This window comes from Canis aureus, chromosome 3 (assembly GCF_053574225.1).
Source record: "Canis aureus isolate CA01 chromosome 3, VMU_Caureus_v.1.0, whole genome shotgun sequence".
Lineage (NCBI taxonomy): Eukaryota > Metazoa > Chordata > Mammalia > Carnivora > Canidae > Canis > Canis aureus.
In genome coordinates, this window is record NC_135613.1 from 66354141 (window position 1) to 66376255 (window position 22115).

The 22115-nt window shown below is 42.0% G+C and overlaps 1 protein-coding gene and 1 pseudogene across 11 annotated transcripts in view; both read left to right on the top strand.

The window, feature by feature from the left end:
• Nucleotides 1-22115, top strand: part of ZC3H12C (zinc finger CCCH-type containing 12C) — a 176481-nt gene that overhangs the window by 1918 nt on the left and 152448 nt on the right. For 9 of the 11 annotated variants that reach the window (XM_077893382.1, XM_077893391.1, XM_077893377.1 and 6 more), the window contains exon 2: nucleotides 20085-20169. The exons of 1 other annotated variant lie outside the window; for it this stretch is intronic. The gene's annotated coding sequence lies outside the window, so the exon portion shown is untranslated. Of the gene's footprint in view, nucleotides 1-5460; nucleotides 5814-20084; nucleotides 20170-22115 lie in introns of those variants that run through there. One more of the 11 variants, XM_077893378.1, reaches the window with a different exon arrangement.
• LOC144304652 (mitochondrial inner membrane protease subunit 1 pseudogene) lies at nucleotides 17225-20879 on the top strand (annotated as a pseudogene).

Sequence of the window (22115 nt, forward strand, 5' to 3'; positions counted from 1 at the left end):
GAAAACCTCTTAAAGAGTAGCCAGTAGAATAGGAAATAAATGCTCATAACTCAAATTTCTCTTGGGCCTTGTCACCTGGTGAAAACTGAGATCACACACACGATATCTAACAGTTCAGTCCCTACAACAGGAACCCCTGGCCTCATGGCCTGAGGGATACAAAGAAGGCCAATACAACAGAAATTTGGCCAGTACAACTATGATAATGATCTGACTTAACCATTCGAGGGGGAAAGGTATCTGGTGGCTGAAGAAGGGACAGTTACTAGGAGGACCACAGGCAAAAAGGGCCCCACCTGAAGGTTAAGTCAGCTAGCTAGGGTCTGAGCTTGAGTCACCAGGGCTAAGTGGTAACAGCCTCTAACTGTCTGTTTATTTCATCTATTTTAGTTTTACTCCCTCCCACCCTCAAAAATCTAGGGTTATCTGGGGTTTCCATTTCTGACCAAATGGAAAGTGCTGACACTCAGAATGCAACTGACGATGGAAATCCGTGTAATGTCATGTTTCTGTGTGTCTGTTACAAGCAATGAGAAAACTAGCGAAGATCAGTGCAAAGTCAGTTTTTCACAAGTTTGAGATAATGCTGCTATCCTCGGTCTTGCATTCCTTTATCCAGAGCCTCAAATCCAAAGAGCTTAAGGTTTTATTCATAAATTTTCTAGTGATTTAGTGGCAAAATCTGACCTGATAGATGTGAGGCCACTTGTGATCTTATTCAGCCCTTCACAGGAGCTGTCAGGTGTTTCCTGTGCAAACATGAAAATGCTTGATTACAGAGTGTTCCTCCAACCTCACTCTGGGAAGGCCCGTAAAATACAGAATGTAGAACATACCTTTCCAGAGTCTGAGACATTCCGAATCCCACAACACATCTGGCCCCAAGGGTTTCAGAGAAAGGGTTGTGTGTCTTTCCTGGCATCTGCTAGAGAAAACAGAGCAGTAATGACCAGTGGGGGAGGCTAAGATGGTTCCAGGGGTCCTATTTTCAGCCTAATTGGAACATGTGGTCTGTCAAAAGGAGAAAAAACTTAGATGCAAGACCGCATAGACATGCGGAGTCATGTGGAAGTGGTGGCGAGCAAGAATATCTGGGAAACCCCACTGAGTCCTTCAGCCAAAGTCAGACTGTCTGTCGGGGCCTGTGGTCCAGCCGCTCACCACCACCTACAGTGCAGGCGGGTGAGGGCGGTGCAAGGTCGCAGATGTTCTAGTGGATGCTCCTCCTTTTTATTTGAAGAAACATGATCATCTGAATTATTTTTTTTCATTGTTCATTTAATTTTCAGGAAATGGATTATTTTAAAAGGAAAAAAGAAGGGCGTCTGGGTGGCTGAGTTAGTTGAGTGGCTGACTCTTGATTTCAACTCAGGTCATGATCTCAGGGTCCTGGGATCCAGTTCCCAGTGGGGCTCTGTGCTCAGGAAGGAGTCGGCTTGGGATTCTCTCCCTCCCTCTCTCTCTCAACTAAATAAATAAAAGGAAAAAAGAGACAAGAGGTGATTACTAACATGGTTCTCAAACTTGGCAACACATCAGAATCACTTGAAAGATTTGAAACCTCTGATTCGTAAACCCAACCAGCCCCCGTAAAGAAGGGGCTCCAGGTGATTCCAAGGCACCTAGGGTTTTTGGAGTGCCCCAGGTCATTTTGATGTATAGACAAGGTTGAGAACCACTATCTTAAATTTTTTTTTAATCTTTAAAGAGGGAGAAGGAAAAAGACCTTTTCCCTATTTCTGTATAAAGAATGAAAGTGCCTAAGATCCAGAAAAGTCCAACAGGGTGATGAGCATGCTCTGCAGTTCTTGTTTGAATCACATGTGCTAACCACACAAAGGAAGTTTCATTTCTGTGAAAACCATCAGTTTCTCTTTTATGCTTATTGTTCACCATCCTAGACACATGAAACATGTTTCATGTTTCATGCCAATGATTTCATCTTTCCTGTTCCTGAGGGCAGGCTACACCGTGAGTTTATGGACCATCAAGGATGAAAGGAAAGTCTGCTCTATGTCAGAGAGAAAACCAACATGCTCTCTGGTGTGCTGGATGGAATGTAGCAGAATCGGTGCCCTGACAGGGAGCCAATTTCTTTCTCTTTCTTCTTCTGGAACATCTACCTAGTAAAGTTTACATTCCTTATATGAATACTCCAGTAATTTGGTTCTCTCTTCTTTTCTCTGAGCCACTTCAAAATGAAGAAAGTGTCACAAGCTAGTCTCTCTCTTATCTTCCATAAAAAATGACTCCCCAAATGCTTTCTCTTTGGTTCATGTTTATCATCATGAGTGTTTGGTGTCTTTGTGATATCTTATGGTCCTCTCCATCTGCTGCCTGGGCGGAGCGGGGGTGGGGGGATGACCTAAATATGCATGCATTGTCCAATCAGACATACCTTTCAAATCATCATTTTTCTCTCTCCCTTGGGACTTTCTTGTCCTTTCTCCCCCTGCAAGTCTCCTCCTCTGGGAGGCTGCCTTGATTCCCAGTATAAACTGGGTGCCGTTTTACTGTTTCTCAGAATGTCACATGCTTCTTTGATAGCACTCATCACAATGTAATTAAATGTTTATTTAATGTCTATTTTCCCACTGGATAATAGGATATTTGAAGTCAAGAAACAAGTCTGGTGTTTTGCTGTTGTTTCTGGTTTGACCTAGTTTTTTGCCTTTCTTTTTTCACCAAAGCTGTGCCTAATGCTAACACAGAGCAGATGATAAATATTCATCAAATCAGTGAATTACATGCTCCAAAGACTCAAGTAAGCTGGGGCCATTGGGCATGTTCATCAGAAGATCACTATAGACTTTATGAAAAGGTATTAGCAAAAGCAGACATAACTGGAAATCAGAAAGCAGTAGACTGAAGAACTGGGAGCCCAGGGAAAGGAGGCATGCAGGACTTGCAATTATCATGGTAAAAACAAAAGCATTCAAATCACAAAGCTTCAATCAATGAATCGCAACTAACATGAACATTTATTTCAGAGCTGCACATACTATATTTATATAATTGTGATTCAGAATGAATACCTTGATGATGCTTTATTTGCTATGGCAAGTGCTTAATTGCAGCTTGTTTTGTTGGCATTTATTTAAATGTCAGTAAAACTCTCTCCCACAGATATTAAATTTTATAATTAATCATTCATGAAGTCTTCTTTAATCAACTTTTCCTCAAGTATTTCAGATTCTTGTCAGGCCCATTCATTTCCCCTGTGAAGATCTAAGAATTGGTTTTAGGTGATAAATTGACTATGTTCTCCCAGAGCACATTTTTCTTAAGCGTTTGAAAACATTCATCTACATTAATCTGAGTTATGCAGTGGGGCTCAAGCCACAGTAAACACAGTATAATGAGCAGCATCTGTCAGCCCCAATGCAAATGATGTCAGGAATTCTCAAGTTCCTTGCATTTTTATGACAAAATAAATTGATCTATACATTCGGTGAGTCAGCCAACCAACACCTGTGTGAGTGCCAACCATGAATCACATCTGGGAATAAGATGCATATAATACTGTATGATATGGTGTATAGCACTATGCCTGCCCTCATGGAGTTTATAGTTTAAGTGAAGAAAGAGACATGAGAGCAAATAGAAGAGTAAAGAGTTATAACAGCTATCATGGAGGCAAGTATAATTCATGGATAAAAGGTTGAAGTTTGGGATGACCAGGGGGATCAAAACAGCTTCCTGATTTGAGCTGCATCTTAAAAACTGAGTACCTAAGGGATTGGAATGGGAAGAGCCATGGGTAAGGAGGGTGATCCAAACATGATGAAGACATGGATCAGAGACCCAGGAGGCATGAAACAGCATGGTGTTTTGACTTGCTAGTCACTAGGCATCTTGCAGGTTGTTAGGCATGGAGGGGGACCCAGTAAAAAAATGAAACAGGAAATGCACACAGAGATCAGATCATAGAGGGTCTTGTAGGCTGTGCTAAGCAATTTGGATTATATTCTCTTGGCAATGTAGAGCCTCTGGAGTGTTTTAAGCAGTGGCTTGGAGAGATAAATATTTTAGAGATTTCACTCTGGCAGTTGTTTAGAGATTGAATTAGAAAATTTGGGCCCTAAAGACATTTTATTCTTTTATTCAAACATTTTTAAAGCATCTTTTAAGTGCCAGATACTGTGCTAAACTCTGAGAATGCCACAATGAACCAAAGAGACAAGGTGTCTGCTCTCGGCATCCTAGCAAAGACATATAGCCAATAACCAGAGAAGTGAGCAGATAAACAAGAAAAATGGAAGATAGTGTTATAAGCACTGTGCAAATATGAAGACAGGCTGATGGCTGATGTCAAGAGAATGTCCAATGGCAATTTTAAATTGCATGGCCACGAAAGACCTCTCTGAGCACAATTCTGAATGACAAGGGAAAAGGTGACTCTATAGTTGAAAGTAGGACCTTCTAGGCAAAAGATACAAGGGGTACAAAATCCTTAAGACAGAAAAACTTAGCCAGCTAAAAAGAACGGAAAAAAGACCACTGTGCCCAAGAATAGCAGCAAGGAGTTGAGGGGTAAGAGATGAGGTTGACTAGGTCAACCAACTAGAATTCAAAGGCTCTGTGTCCCAGACATGGGACAATGTGTTTGAATTTTGTTTTGAATGGTATGGGAAGTCTCATATATAAGTCACTGCATGGTTTTAGGCAAGCAAGTGATATGGCCAGGTGTGCATTTTTAGGGGATCCCTGGCTGCTGTGGGGAAGGTGGACAGGAATAAAGCAGAGAGAAGTCAGAAAGCAATTGTGGTAGTCCTTGTGGAAGAGGTTCGGGTGGATTAAGGTGATGTCGGTAGAGATGGACAGCAGCAGATAGAATGGGATCACATTTTGTATGGAGTTAAAAAGGACTGGGTGGTGGGTTAAATTTGGGGAATGAGAGATAAAACAGAATCAAAGAGCACTGCCTAATGTATAGCATGTGCAGCGGGTGGGTGGTGGCAGTGTTTACTGAGGAAGGAGCAGATTCGAGAGAAGAAAATGGGAATTTCTACTGGGCCATGTGAAATTCAAGGTGGAGATGACAGATAGCAAATAGGTGTTCATGTCTGGAACTCCAAGGAGAAATCAGAGCTATAGATAGAGATTTGCAAGTTCCACCCCCCGCCCCCCCACTGCAGTGTTGCTAAAGCCCTGGGACTGGGTGGGACACCAGGAAGATGGTGTCCCTGGCGGAGAGGATGGTGCCCAAGAACCAGCTCTGGGTGCTTAGTAGTTGTAAATATGGTTTTAAAAAGATACTGTGGAGTCCTAGAAACCAAGGGAAGAATAAATGGCTTTAGAATATAATTAGAAGATAAAAGTAAGATACTATTATGATGCGCAGAGCTTCTGTTGCAGCAACCTGGCTTGTCCAGGTCTCGCTCAACCGTCTCTGAATCTTTAGTGCTATCAGAGTGGCTAGCACAGGGTAGTAATAAAATAAATCTTGCTGAGCCTAAAGCTCAAGCAAGAGGCCTGGGTGGGAGATGTACACGGGCGTGGAAAATTTCAAATTGAAGTCATAGGAGTGGGAGATTGAAGTTGCCAGAGATGGAGATTCCAGTAGGATGAGATCAAAGCCAAGGGCAGAGAGAACCCAGAGAAGAGCAACACGTAGACAGCGTTTAGCAATGGAACATGTAGCAACATTTAGCAATGGGAACCAGCAGGAACCCACAGCGCCACAGGAGTGGAGTGGGAGGGCGTTATCAGCAGGGAGCAGAGTGGAATGCTCCAGAGGATGGATTATGCCAGCAGGTGCAGAGGACGGGAGCCCGAATGAGGGAATCTTGGTTGTCGTGGGGGAAGAAGAGGTAAGAGAGCGCAAATTTAAGTTTGGCTGTTCTTTCAGGAAATGGGGAGCTAGTTATCTTTTAAGGAGTATAGAGCTTCAGTTTTGCAAGATGGAAAGGGTTCTGGAGACCGGTTGCACAATAATGTGAATTTCTGTAACACTGCTGAGCTGTACCATTTAAAATATTTAAGATAGCAAGTTTTATGTTATGCGTATTTTGCCACAATTCAAAAAAATTTCATAATGCAGGTGAACAGAGGTAAAACAAGATTGATGAAAAGGGACCACCTTGTTCTGAAGCAGATGCTGATGAGGGTAGGTTTGTAGGCACCAGAGCAGAACATAGAGAAAAGAGAGTATATAACGTCCCTCATCTCACTGAGGTGTGAGGTGAGGCCATCAGGGTGAACGGGAGGGCGGGCAGGGGTCACTCCAATGTCAGTTATCCACAATATTCAAGAGAGACCGCATCGTGACATCAGTTCACATGTTTTCCAGCTCCTCCCCTGCTGGACATCCCCCCACCAAGTACATAATGTGCTCTTATAGTTGGTCAGTGAGAGTAAAGAGTTTCATTTCACAGATAAATCCAAAATCTTGTATTTGAGATGCGACTTAAGCTCAACATGCAAATTTTTTCTTCTCTGATTATGCAGCATCCATAAGATCATGATTTCATAGGCAATTAAAAATATCCTTTTAATTTTAATTCCAATGTAGCTAACATACGGTGTTTTATTAGTTTCAGATGTATAATACAGTGATTCTACGCTTGCATAGGCCACCCGGTGCTCATAACAACAGGTGCCCTTCTTCATCCCCATCACCTGCTTCCTGCCCCCCCACCTCCCCTCTGGTGACTAGCAGTGTGTTCTCTGTAGTTCAGATTCTGCTTCTTGGTTTATCTCTGTTTCTCTCTATCTCTCTCTCTCTCTCTTTTTTCCATTCATTGCTCATTTTTGTTTCTTAAATGCCACATATGAAATCATATAGTATTTGTCTTTCTCTGATTATTTCACTTAGCATAATACTCTCCAGCTCCATCCATCTTGCAAATGGCAAGATTTCACTCTTTCTATGGCTGAATATTCCTTTGTGTGTGTGTTTGTGTGTGCACACGTGCATGCACACACATGCACATATCACATCTTTATCCACTCATCTGCTGATGGACCCTTGGGCTGCTTCCATATCTTGGCCATTGTTAATAATGCTGCTGTAAATATAGGGTGTGTGTATCACTTTGAAGTACTATTTTTGTATTTTGGGGCATAAATATCCAATAGTGTGATCACTGGCTTGTAGGGTAGCTCTATTTTAACTTTTTGAGGAACCTCCACGCTATTTTCCAGTTTGCATTCCCACCAATAGTGCAAGAGGGTTCCTTTTTCTCCACATCCTCACCAACACTTACTGTTTCTTGTGTTTTTTATTTTAGCCAATCTGACAGGGGTGAGGCAGTATCTCATTGTGGTTTGGATTTGCATTTCCCTGATGATGAGTGATGTTGAGCATCTTTTCGTGTACACAGACGAGTAGTTTTGAGAATGTGTTTATTTGTCAACAGCTCACTTTGCAATCTCCAGATGCTCTTAAACAGATCTAATAAAAGAAAATAGTAGTAATTTTATTTTAAATGTGAATTACTTATAATATCTAATAGTTGATGGCATTTATTTAATAATCTCAAAAAAAGAAGCCCTGATGACGTACTAAGGAAAACATTAAAAATACCTATAGTAAGGGACACCTGGGTGGCTCAGTGGTTGAGCATCTGCCTTCAGCTCAGGGTGTGATCCCGGGGTCCTGGGATAAAGTCCCACATCAGGCTCCCCACAGGGAGCCTGCTTCTCCCTCTGCCTATGTCTCTGCCTCTGTGTGTGTGTTTCTCATGAATAAATAAAATAAAATAAAATAAAGCCTATAAATAGAGATATATATAAAATTGGCAAGCAAATAAAATATTACCATTCACATGTGAATTGAAGTAAATTAAATGCCAGGCAAGGTTCAGGTACATCTGCCTGTTTTATTCTTTGTTGGCTTTACTAAGCAGGTGGACAGCAGAGTAACACGGTACCGTGACATTTCACTACAGGCTTTTTATTTTTAAAGATTCTGTTTATTTATTCATAGGCTTGAATTTTTACAAGGACAATGTATACCTTTCAACTTTTTTATCAAGGAAATGTTTACAAGCAACTATTTTGTACTATTTATAAATATTTCAGTGTGTATTTCTAAAAACCAGGAACTCATTTTTTTAAACACAGCAACACCATTATTACATCTAAAAAATTGACGACTCCTTAATATCATTAAGTGTCCACTCAGCATTTAAACTTTCCAATATATTTTGCAATAGTTCATTTTTTAAAAGATTGTATTTATTTATTTGACAGAAAGAGAAAGAGCACAAGCAGGAGGAGTGACAGGCAGAGAGAGATGCAGACTCCCCACTGAGCAGGGAGCCTGATGTGGGACTCGATCCCAGGACCCTGGGATTATTACCTGAGCCAAAGACAAATGCTTAACCAACTGAGCCACCCAGGTGCCCCATATTTTGCAATAGTTCATATGAGGACCTAAAAAAGCTCCCTCTGTTGCAGTTGGTTGGTGTGTCCTCTACATCTCTTTCAATCTGTAGATTCCACTTCCATTATTCTTTCTCCCCCTGCCCAGCCTCTTCCTTTTATATTGAAACTGAACAATGGACCAGGAACTATGCTAGATGCTTAATGGATATTATTCTATTTATTCTTCAAGTAGCTATTATAATTACCCAGGTACAAAACCAGGAATGAAGGGTTAGAAAAATGAATACACTAGCAGCAGGAGAACTGAGGTTAGATCTGCAGATCTATTCAACCCCAAAGCCCATGTTCTTTCTGTTAGCTACGGCCTCCCAAGTCGCTTGTACTTGGGCTTCTAGAGCCTAAGAGGACCTATATTTAATTTTGAAGTGCTATGCAAGTGAATTGGAGCCCTGGCTCCAATCTGGGTTTCTGTAATGAATGCAGGAAAGAGTATCAAACTTTCTAACGACCTCAATATTTCCAAATTTTCAAGACCTTTGTTATTCCCAGAGAAGCAATACCAATTGCCAAGACAGTGGCTGAGAGACTGTCTTCCCTACCTTTGCCTCCAGCTTCCAGTAGCATCTCTTTGCTTTCCAGGGTTAAGAAGGCAATGAAGAGGTTGCTGTGAGTGGGGAGGGAGGGTCACAGGAGACAGAGATGCAGAAGGGCATCTCTCATATTCATCTCCTTGTCCTCAGATTTGCAGATCTGGCCACTATTGAATGATAACTCAGAACATAATGGAAGTCAGACAGATTCCATTTCCCTCAAAAAAAAATAGTGTTTTAAAACCTTATAATAAAACAAAATAAGTTTAAAGCACTTGCAGTCTCTCAGACAATATTTTGATCAAGGTTTGTGTCCCTGATCAAAAAGCCATCTCAAAAAAACAAAAAATAAAAAAAACATATCCAACAATATGTCAAAAAAACAAAAACAGAGTTAACATATTTGCAAGTGCTTAAAATAATAAAATAATACTCCTGGTGCTATAAATGAACATAAATTTACTTTGTATATTAAAGTTTAAAACAGTTCCAATTTACTAGAGTGTATGTAGAGCTTACAAACAACATAATCCTATCAGATCTCCATATTTACACCATTAGACTTGCAGTCAGTCTCCCAGACTTGGGTCCATCATTTCCATGATACCTTTTGATATACATGGTGAATGCCAACTTTACGCCTAAGCAAACTTGATTTTATTCCTGTATTTTTTCAAGGCACACTTAACAAGCCAATCTTAGGTGGCAGGTCCCGTGTTAGATGCTAGACACCAGAAATCTAATAATTAATAAGACAAAGTTACTGCCATCAGGTGGCACAGCTATAGAAAGCCAACATGAAAAGGAACAGACAGTGTGATGTGATGAGTGCTGGGTGTATAGTGATACAGAGGTTTGTGGAGTCCAGGAAGGCTTCACAGAGTAGACTATATTTGAAATGATGATGAGAGGATGATGGTAATGGTGCTGCTGCTGATGGTGGGGGTGGTCGTGAGGGGTGGTAATAGCATAGTGGTGGGGATGGTAGTGGTGGGGGGGTGGTAATACAGTGATGATGGGGATGAGAGTGTTCACAATGGTGGTGGTGGTGGTGGTGGAAGTGTTGATGGTGATGATGGTGGTGGTAGTCGAAGGGGTGGTAATGATAGTAATACAGTAATGGTAATATAGTAATGCAATAGTGGTGGGGATGATAGTGGTAGAGGTAGTGATGGTTGTTGGTGGTGGTGATAGTGGCTTTGGTGGGAGTGCTGATAATACAGTGGTGATGGGGATGATGGTGATGGTGGTGGTAGTCGGGGGGGTGATGATGGTTGTAATACGGTAGTGGTGGGCACGATAGTGGAGAGGTGGTGATGGTGGTGGTAGTGATGGTGCTGATAGTGGTGGGGATGAGAGTGGTGATGGCAGAGGTGCTAATGATCGTGGTGTCATTGCTGAGCACTAGCTAAGGGCCTGTGCCTATGCTGTGTTTATATATTACCTCACCAAATCCTCACAACAGTCCATCAGGATCAGCTTTATCCATGTTCATGCAAAAGAAGTAACTGAGATCCAAGAAGTTAAGAATTTAACGTAATGTCATGCTAGAGGTAGGTGGAATCAAAACCGCCTACTCAAACTTCTCATTAAACCAAAATTTCTGCTTCCAACAGCAGCTTCTTATACTAATCCTTTCAGCCTCCCTGCCCAGGAGTTTATCAAGTGGACAGGGAGAAGGGGACCTCCCAGGCAGAGGGGCAGGTGTGCGCAGTCTTTGAAGTGAGGGACAGCAGTCCACATCCACATAAAGTGGAGCCTGGTGGGGCGTAGACAAAAATTATAGTCTCCGCTAAAAGCTTTTTGTGTCACAGATAAATACACTAAACTAGATTTTACCTCTTTGCAACCTGACTCCAAATGAGAATCATAGAAAAATAAAGAGGCCTCGAAACACTAAACCAATAAAAAAGTTAATTTGGATAGAAGTGTTGAGGGTGGGGTGGAGTGATCAATGGAGTTCATTTACAGTGAAACAGAAAACTAGATATATTGCCTTCTGTCTTCTAACCTGCAAGCTACTGTCAAGTGGAAATTAATGACCAGGTTACCTGGTTTATTATCTACTTAATGTATTCATTCATTCGACAAACACTTCTTGGGTGACTCTGTGGCAGACACTGCTGGGCCCTGCAGAGAAGGGGGTGAAGACGGTGTGAAGCCTCCCTCAAGGAGGTGTTGTCAGGAGGAGGAGACTGACCTCTCAGCAGGTGGTGGCAGTATGTGCACATAGCAAGCACATGGCAAGCTCGGATTCCAGTTCATGACTGTGTCCTCAAATGATCCGCGGTTGGGCACAATGGTGTGGCCTCTGGCAGCGTGGTTCAGCACAAACAAGAAATATAGTATTCTAATTTAGAAGCTCCTCAATGAGAAATTAGATTCATGAGGAGACTGAGTAACCAGCATAACAGCAGACAAGAGCCAGTGCTGGGTGACTTTTCAAAACCTAATACCCGGGGCACCTGAGTGGCTCAGTCAGTTAGCATCTGCCTTTGGCTCAGGTCATGATCCTGGAGTCCTGGGATCGGGCCCCACATGGGGCCCTCTGCTCAGCAGGGAGTCTGCTTCTCCTTCTGTCCCTCACCCCACTTATGCTCTTTTAAAAAAAAGAAAAAAAAACCCTAATACCCTTCACCTTGGATTAAGCCTCTGCTGTTTTCCTGGGGCACCTGTCCTGCCACAACTGCACTGTATCACCTTTATGTCCTCTGGGAACCTACCTTCGTGTCATATACTGCAGATAATTGGGGGGGTTGGGGGCGGAAAGGATTCTCTTTGGAAAGAAAAAAGGAAAAAGAGTTAAACCTTATTATTCATGTTTAAAGGTTCCCACTTTTTCCTCAATTTTTTAAAGCTAAAGGCCACCTAGCAGGGTTTTGGCTTCTACGTGTAATAATAAAGGATTAAACAATTGTTGACAATGTAATACTTAGGTAAAAAGTAAATGAATAGATAATCTGGCAGAAAAAATGGAAAATGGATACACATTGAGGATTCTAAACAGTAAATGACCACAGAGAAGTGCAGGGAGCTGTGGGCCGAAGGCCTCAGAGCAGGTCATCAGGAGTTGGGAGGATGGTGGGTGAAGGTGGGCCAGGCTGCCAGTGTGCTGTGACAAAGGGAGCCAACTGTTTCCTAGGTCTCCGGTGGTGCCCCCTCCTAGCCACCTCTTCCTGGCTGCAGCCCTGTAAGTGCTGCTCTAGGAGCTGATCTTCCCACCTCCTCGGACTCAGTGGGTCTGCATCACTGTCAACATCACACTCACAGGGGATGTGCCTCTGCATGGTGCTTCTCAAGGACGCCCTGCTCTTACACACATTGGCAACGATAACCAACTAGGTATGAGAGTGGCAGAAAAACAAAAGAGTGATGAATCTGAGTAAATCTCAGTGCTTTAGAGTTTATGGCTTGAATCCATTTGCAGTGAGTCTGCCTTTGCCTATTCGTGCATCACTGCAGGAATGTTCTCTCCTGTGCCACCATCCATTTTCCTTATCTACCAGCTGGGCCGTTTCCAGCACCTATAAACACAGTTTTATCTTAATCACCTTATAAAAATGTCTTCTCTGGATTTTCCTTCCCCTTTCAGCTACCTCCCCCCCCCCCCATTTTTTCTGTTCTCCTTTGCATCAACACTTCTTGAAAGATTTGACTATCCACTGTGTCCTCCTCCTCCGGTTCTGTCACCACTTTGGAACATCACCACACTTTTGCCACCACCACTCCCCAAAACTGCTTTTCCGAGGTCATGAATGAAGGCTCAGTCCTCATCCCACTTGACCAGCAACACGTGACACAATCGATCACATTCAACTTCTTAGAAACACATTCCTCACTTGGCATTCGTGGCCACACACCGGCTGCCTCCTTTACTGGCTTATATTCTTCTCCACGCCCAGCGCTTGGTTCTTAGACCCTCTCCTATTTCTCCCGATTCTCCCCTTGCATTTCCTGGGTTTAAACATATTATCTTTGTGTTGGTGACTGCCAGATTTATACTTCCATGCTGGACCTCCCCCCTGAAATCGTGGCTCATCCACCCAGCCATCTACCCAGCGATTCCACTTGGGTGTCTAAAACATATCTCAAAATAAATATGCCCCCAATGGAATTCCTGATCTTCCTGCCACCCTTAAATTTGGTTCACTCCTTAAACTTCCTCATATCCATCAACAGCATCCATCCTTCCACTTCTTAAGGCTAAAAATCTCAGCATTAGTGTCTCAGTTCCTTAAAATCAGAGTTTTTTTTCTTTTTCCCCTATATGTAGAGGGGACCCCAATAAAAATGTTATAGATCCATTTGAGGAGGGACCCAGTGCCACAAGTACCATAAACCTTCCTCCTGGTCTTCCCCAAAGGGAATGCGGTCATTTACCAGGATGACTGTGCACCGTGGAAGTGGAAATACCCAAACTTTTCTGGGATTACAGAAGACTAGCTCTGAGTTGGCACTCACTCCTGAGAACCCAAAATGCCAGTGTGGTCTTCTGGACCAAATGAGGACCTGTGGAAGTCACGTGATAAGTGTAATTCTGGCCTAAGTCTTTTATGAGCTCAGTGAGTCCAGATACCCATCCTGTGATTCTTTCACTTATCACATGCACGGAGGGCAGAATAATGGTGGTTAACATCGCACACTTCAGAGCTAGCTTGCTGGGTTCGAATCCTGTATATGACAATATGACAAATTTCTTCGCCTCTCTGTGTTTCAGTCTCTTAATCTGAAAAAATGAGATAACAATGTCCTTTGAGGGTAGTATGAGGACTAAATGAGTTGGTATTTGTCAAATGCTTAGATCAGTACCTAGGCATAGTATAAATGCTACATAAATGTTGCTTGAATAAATAAAATCCTTGATTCCTTTCTTTATCTCACACTTCATATCAGTCAGGAAGTCCCTTTGGCTTTACCTTCAGAAAGTATCTAAAATTTGGGCAGCCTGGGTGGCTCAGCGGTTTAGCACTGCCTTCAGCCCAGGGTGTGATCCTGGAGGCCTGGAATCAAGTCCCACGTCAGGCTCCCTGCATGGAGCCTGCTTCTCCTTCTGCCTATGTCTCTCTCTCTCTCTCTCTCTTTCTCTGATGAATAAATAAAATCTTAAAAAAAAAAGAAAGTATCTAAAATTTGACTTTACACTCCACCACTCTGCACTGCACCACCATAGAGCCAGCCACCACTAACTCTTGTCTGGATTATTGCAGTGACCTCTTAACTGATCAAGCCCTCCATTACCTCTCTGACCTGATCTCTTAATATTCTCCTCCATATGTACACCACTGGCCACCAGCCATGCCAGCTGCTTGCTAATTCTCAAATACTCCAGACTCCCTCTCACCCCAGTGCCTTTGCACTGGCTAGTCCCTCTGCCTAGGATGCTCTTGCTTCAGATATCTTCATGTCTCAACACTCTTTGGTCTTATGCTCAAATGGCCCCTTCCTAGTAAAGTCCACTCTGACCATTCCCTATTTAAACTTCAATCACACTCCCATACATACTCCCAGTATATGAGCATGAACTCCTTATCCTGCTCTATTTTGATAGCTCTTGTCACTTTCAAAAATGTGTATGGGTTAAAAAAAAATGTATACGTTGCCATAGTTACCCAGGTATCCCACAGAAGATTATGGAGACATCCTGAAGGATTAAAGATCCACTAGATGGAAGGGACCAATCTGGATCCCTGGGTCACTGCTTGGAGGAGAATTGTCCCAGAGGACCTCCAGGACAGCAGCGTGTATACTGAACTCCCCATAAGCAAGGACTGACTGCTTGCCAGGCGGTACATTGCCCATTCAAAGGAGCCCAGATAACTGCTCCAGCCAGCTAGGCCATCACTCAAGAGCCTCCTCACCTGCTCAGCTAATAGCCCAAGAGCAAACAGAGCCCTGACAGTCACAGCAGCAGCTATAGGACCCAGCAGCTAGACAAGGAAAAACAAGCAGAATGCCCCAAACTGACAGCTCCTGGTAAACAAGAATGGCAGGAGAGGAAAGAAGACAGCTTTAATTTTTGAATGAGATTTTAAAAAATAATAACAACAATAGCACTCAAAGAAATTCTATCTCAATATGAGGGGAGAAAAAAGACTCAGCCTCAAAGAGGTTTTTTTCCCCTTTAGTTTTCCACATCCGAGAGCTGTTATTCTCTGTTGGGGATTGAATTAGGGCCTGTAGGATCAAGCGAAAGATATTTTCACGCAGAAAGTGAAAACACAAAGAGCTGGAAGTCATTATGAGAAAAATTTTAAAAGGGTTTGGCGGACAGATGCAGGGACCTAACATGTGAATAATAGAAGTTCTGAAGGAGGGAGAGGGAACAGATGCAGGGATGCATTAATCAGGGGAATAATAGAAGACATTTTCCCTGGTTTGAAGAAAGACTTGAGTCTGCAAAGTCAGAGTGCTCAAGCAGAATTGATGCGGGAAAATTAAAAACAAACACGCAAACAAAGACACACTTGGGCATGTCCTACCAGAATTCCTAAATTCAAGTATTAAAAAATGTATAGGCTGTCAGACACGAAAACTAGGTTGTGTACAAAGGAAAGAGCCAACACAAATTGGAAGAAGACAGGAGACTGAGACTGAGGAATTACACCCATAGAATTGAGGGAGGAGGGTCCCCACCCCAAACCCTACCCCTCGCTGAGAGAGCACCTGCCAGGGTGAGGGAAGGCTGTGAGCAGCTGTGCAGAGATCCCAGGCTTCTGTCACCCTTACGTATTTATCTAAGGAAATACTTCAAGAAGGACTGTAAGACAACCAACTGCAGATCAGAACAGAGTCTCCAGTGGGGCAGAGGCAATGAGGAAATGGCACGAATGTGAGTCTCTGTCTCTCCATGTGTGCATGAGTGGGTGTGGGCGCGAACGTGCACGCAATTTTTACGTCCATTGAAAATAATGGGATGCCTGGGAATTTGTAAAGTTGGTGCTAAATAATGGTCATACAAATAGAAGAAACATCCTATAGGGAACACCTGCAAATGTCGCAGAGAACCACCTATCTCATCAATCCTTGAGAAGGGAGGAAGGAGCAGTAGAGAAGGGAAGAATTTTTCTTAAGTCTTAATCTGAGATAAGAGTAAGGAAGTAAAAGTGTTATGAAGGTGGAAAGGACAATCAGAAAATAAAACACTTTGAGGGAGAGATATAGTTTCTGTATTAACTGCAGAGAAAGGAGGGGTTCAGTAGAAGTGAGCAAAGTGGGAGGGAGAGTAATAGCTAGACGAGTTGGAGATTGTACCAGAACCTTTAAATTTAATCAGTAAAATGGAGTGAATTAATAGTACTTTTATCAGCCCACCAAAATTAAGAGGAAGAAAGGAAAAACATAGTAACATAAATGGCATGCATGAGGTAAGACGAAAGAAATAAAATCAAAGATATCTGATATTCCACTAAATGTGAACGAGCTGGATTCATCTTTCACAAAAATCGTCAGATTGGACTTTAAAAAGCAAATGTATCTTATTTCAAAGCACACTTAAAGTGATTTGTTTAATGTGAAAAAGAAAGGAAGAGGTAAGCAGATATTAGGAAAATACATTCTTTTAAAAACGAAAAGAAAGAGGAAAAGCAACTAATTATAATTGGCAAAGCAACATGTAAGGTTAAAAACATTAATCAGGGCAGCCTGGGTGGCTCAGCGGTTTAGCGCTGCCTTCAGCCCAGGGCGTGATCCTGGAGACCAGGGATCGAGTCCCACATCGGGCTCCCTGCATGGAGCCTGCTTCTCCCTCTGCCTCTCTCTGTCTCTCTCTCTCTGTCTCTCATGAATGAATAAATAAAAATCTTTTTTAAAAAAAAGCATTAGTCAGAACAAGAGGAAGATTATAAAACATCAATACCCTTTAGGAAAAGGCTGTAATAGTCTTAACTCTGTATGTACTATATACCTAAAAGGCTAAATATATCAACTGAACATTATTAGAAACATTTTTCTAGATAAGGCATAAACACTGATTTTTAGTGGATTATTTTAAAAACTGCTTTTAATACATAAAATTTCTATTTTTATTTATGCCTGGGCTCTCAATGCAATAGGCCTTTTTACGGTTGATAGCGATCCTTAGGTGCAGTTAATCTGAGGGCATCTGAAGATACTAGGTTTAATTGTAAAGATTCCAACTGGGTCTGCTTATCTTGAAAGTTGGTGATCTCCTCTATACTCTTCGCTGACATCTTTGGCCCAAACAGAACCCAGCAAGAGGATCACAAGACCCACTGAGGCAGAGGGTAGCATGCGGGCACCTGGGAAGCCTCTCTGAGGGGATGTTCAGTCACTGCTAATGCAGCATGGCCTCGGTCTGGGCCTTTGGGCTGGACTGTCTGGTTCCTGAGGGGTGTGCTTTGACCCTCATCCTGCAGCCCCACCCCCATGCCTTCTACCAGTGGGTAAAGAGGTGTGGGCATCCCAGAGGGAGCACTGGAGTAAATCCCTGGCCCCAATTCAGGCACTGGGCAAGCATTCATTTTTTCCTCAGTTTTAATGGCTACCAGCTTTTGAGCTGGTCTTATACACAGTGTGTAGATGACCCTGTTCTGGGCTACTTTTTGTAGGACACTTTACCCAGACTTCCATTGGGCCAGGTGATTGAGCCACAGTTCTAGGACTCATGTTTGGTTTCCAGGTGCTTCATACTCAAGGTTTATCTGGCAATAGTCCATAGATGGTGCGACTTAGTTTCCAACAGATTAAGGCAAAAAATTAGAGGTAAGTCCTAAATCGAGTTTCTAGGGAAGGTAAATCTATTCCATTTGGAAGCCTATTCTTTATCCTCCTACCAGGTCCTTCCTTGTTTTATCTTTAGAGTGGCCTTTCTTTTCTGAAATGATAGATGACAAGGGCTTAAAAAAAAAAAAAAAAACTCTTAACCTGAAAAATAAAAGATTGACAACTCTATGACCCCTAAATAAATTAATGCACATATGGATAGACAATGTATTACCCTGTGAATCCAAGTCTGTGGGGACCCCTGTTCTACATCGTTTCCTTTCTATAGCTGTAAGGACTGTCCATGCTACAAGGATATACTTTTTCTGCAGTTGCCTTGCACTGTTTGCAAATGTACGTTGACTAGCAATGGAAGGGATACAGTCATCCAAGGAGGCAGCTTTATTCTGGAAGGACAGGGGCTCCAGAACAGGCCTGCCCTGGGAGGCTGGAAGAGTGTACTGCATTACAAAGCATTGCCAAACCCGATGATTCCCAGCCATTTAAAAAATCCCCGATGGGGTTTGTCCCCACATTACCAACTGATGTCAAAAGCCTGAATAGTTGTTCCCCCACATATTCTGCTTAGGAAGCTCATCATAATCCAAAATCATTCTAGAAGGAAAATTGTCAGAAACACATAAAGCCATCATCGCTAATATGACAAAGTTGCCCTGAATCTGTCTTCAGAATTCGAAAGAAAAAAAAAATCAAGATTGGAGGTTATAATTTTACCAATATCAAACCAAAGATAGACAAGTACCATCTTCATTTAAATTATACTTTTATCCTCCAAAATTTCCAAATGATTTCTGATGTTATCCCCACATTTAGTGATTAAAATGTTACAGAGTTTACCTTAAACCCAAGTTGAGTTTGCAAGTTTGGCTTGTTCAACATGGTGCTCCACTTCTTTCCACCACAGGAGCCAGCATGGTATAGAATGACGTTGGTCTGTCTGACAGCAAGTGTCTAAGTTTAAATCATGACTGAAAATTGTTTATTAGCTGTGCTGCTTTCAGCGAGCTTGTAATCTCTCTGAGCCCAGTTTCACAGCTGTAAAATGGGTATTAGGGGACCAACACCTGGTTACGGTGCATCTGGTGTGAAATACTCGAGAAATGCTAGTCTTGTTTTTTAAACATCTACTTAGACTTCCAATTTTGATTTTAAATGAACTTTCACAGAAAACCTCCTTTTTTGCTTGGATTATAAAAAAAAAAAAAAAGAAAGAAACAATTGGGAGGAGAAAAAAGGTTTGCTTTTCAAGTTTGTGAAGAATTACACAAATGAGCCTGGAGTGAAACGGATTTGTGCCAAATGTTTTGCCTACTTGTAACGCCAAATACCCACAAATACGAACCACAGGTGGTCCGAGGTTTAATTTTACATCCCTGTCTCTTTAACTAAACAGTGTCCTTAGCACTGTGCTTTGACGCTGAATCATTACTGACTCAGAGGTTTATAAATACTGCGACTTGAATCACTTGGAATTTTCTTGAGTGGTCCCCTACTTCCCTTTCTAAGTTTCAATTGGACCTGACCCTGCAAAGGGAGTGATATCTGACAAGTTCACTTCCCACACTACTGGGGCTGCTAAGTCTCTATGACGTCCGTGATGCGTTTATAAGAAAGAACATTCTAAAAATAAGCTTAATATATTCTCATCCAGTTCACTATATAACTGATGTAACTTGAAGGCAGCTACACTCGTCAGTTGTCGCTAACAGCTTACTAAATGTCAGAAAGAGATGGAAATGTTCTAAATTAGGACACCACTCTTAATCCCTTACAAGATAAATTAGAATGCATACATTTTTATAGAAAAAATACTTCAAGAAGATAACATAAGTATATAACATTCAAAATCTACGCCTCCCTTGGTAGAAATAGTTGAAAGATCACACTCAAAAAAATAGCTAAGGTGCCATGTTGAAAGCAGCTGAAATGTGATTGCTGGTACGTGAAATCATTTCAGTAAGGGATTTATCTGAGGACTAGGGAGTGAGGAATTATAGACATAATGCACAAGTCAACATTGTTAGAGTCAACTCATCATCTATGCTAACAATAATGTACAGCAGGAAAGATAATCCAAAAATCTTTTACATTGCTTTTGTATTATAACAGTATTTGCAGTAGATTTATTTTCTCAGTTTTATTTCAGATTTGTTTGCTTTTTTGTGTATTCATTACCTGATAGATGGAAAAAAAGATACCCAGTAGCATCCTCAAGGGCACAGGGAAGCCAGGGAGATAAAATTTCACCAGAGATAATCTACAAAATAAATTGTGTCTGCAAGTGAGTGGGAGGCATTTGGAGTGAAGCCAGTCACAATACTTGATGGCTCTGCAGTCTTATCAGTCACCCTACAGGTGGCCTGGGGATAAAGCATGCTTGCAAGAACACCTACTCACTACTGTTGCTCCCCTGTTCCTCAGGCCCACTCCCACCACCCCAGAGAAGTTGAGGTTAGAGCATTGTGGATGACAGGCCTCAAAAAGGAGCATCCTTTCTGTGGTCCAGGTAAGAAAGGCTCACCTGAGTCCTGGGTGAGAACACCCTGGGCTTCTTTGAGGCCAGAGGAATCCCAAAACTATGAATCATTAGACACACTTTAGATGTTTATTTGATTTTCTGGAAGCCCTGCAATCACTTTAAAAATCAAATGTATTGCAGAACAGACTTATATATGTTCGATGATGGCAGGATCTGCATAGAGCTCTGCTTCATGATGCTCTGGGGAAAATCTTTCAAATTGTCAGTTGTACTATTCAGTATGGCTGTATACCTCATTGTGCTTTTGAATATGCTGATGATAATGTGTTCTGGACCATCAATAGTGCCTACAATTCAAAATCAGGTATCGTTTCTGCAGAAAATCTTAGCGGACATTGTTGTGGTATCCAAAGAGGTGACTTTATGATTGCAAAAAGCCAGAGTGATCCAAAATCAAATATTTGCAAAAGAGTAATTGGTTTGCAAGGAGACAAAATGTTCACCAATAGTTCATCAGATTTCTTTAAAAGCCATAGTTACTTGCCAGTGGATCATATTTGATTAAATGGTGATAATTTATAGAATTCTATAGATTCCAGGTCCAATGGACCTGTTCCATATAAACTATTAAGAGGACATATCTTAAGATTTGGTGTCTGAGTGATTTTGGATTTCTAAGTGACAGCCCTAATGGCCACAAATTTTCTGATGAGCCAGCATGTATTCTTTTGACTTGATTACTGTCTTCTGTTCAAGTGAATTTATTATTGCTGCCGAAAGCATTTACTCACTAGTAAAATATTTACTATTCAAAAGAAAGGAGACCCCCTAAGTTTTGGGGTTTGAAGTCCAAAGAAAGCTAATATGAAACAGTTTAAAAATGAATGAGTTCGGCCACATTACTGAGAGTGACCAGAAAAAAGAATTCTCAAAGGAATCTTTCTGCCTCTTAAGAAAGAGATGAACTGGGCAGCCTGGGTGGTGCAGCAGTTTAGCGCCACCTTTGGCCCAGGGTCTGATCCTGGAGACCTGGGATTGAGTCCTGAGTCAGGCTCCCTGCATGAAGCCTGCTTCTCCCTCTGCCTGTGTCTCTGCCTCTCTCTCTCTGTGTCTTTCATGAATAAATAAAATCTTTTTTTAAAAAAAGAGAGAGAGCAAAAATTCTATGTAATTTTTTAAATTCTAGGGAAGATGACATAGAAACAACCAGTTTCAAATCCTCCTCCCAGAAACAGACAAAATCATAAAAGCAAAATACCAGAAACAAGTCCTCAGTGCTGAAACCTAAGATGTTGCCAATAGAGAGAATTATCTGACCTATAAAGTAAGAGAAACAGAATCAAAAGATTTCACCAAAAGCCAATTCAGTTCTCCTACCCTGGAGGTGGTGCCGTGCCCCAAGAAGCGAGGCAAGTCGTGACAGATTTCTCCATCAATCCCTAGTTATCAAGGGTGAGAGCAAGAGGTGAAGGTGAGCTGCATAGGGGGCAGATGCAGAGATCCGGAGGTTGCAGGGCCAGAGCAGAAAAGCAAACCTGGGGATGTAACAGAAAACCTTGCCACAACTCACCTTGCTGCCTACTCAGTTTCTCAACAGTAGCACAGATCATTCTGACATGGAGAAGTACTTTCCTAAAATGCAGAAGGAGACAGGACCCTGAACCTCATTCTGAAAAGGCAAAAAAGACCATGAGAAAAATTAAGACCTCTCCTATGGAGACACTTTTTCAATGGGAATTAATTGCACCATATCTTGGAGAGGGACAATCAATGAAATTCTGTGAGCTCTGTTTTCTCTCATCTAGAATTTTACCTGTCTGACCACTTCCTCCTGATACATTAAAAAACACTCCCCCCCCCAAAAAAAAAACACTCCCAAATTAGAGATATTTGGAACACTGTATGTAGAGGGACATCCACCCACAATGACAAATCATGCTTCCAGTTTGGTGGGTAAAAGCCCCAGGGAGATC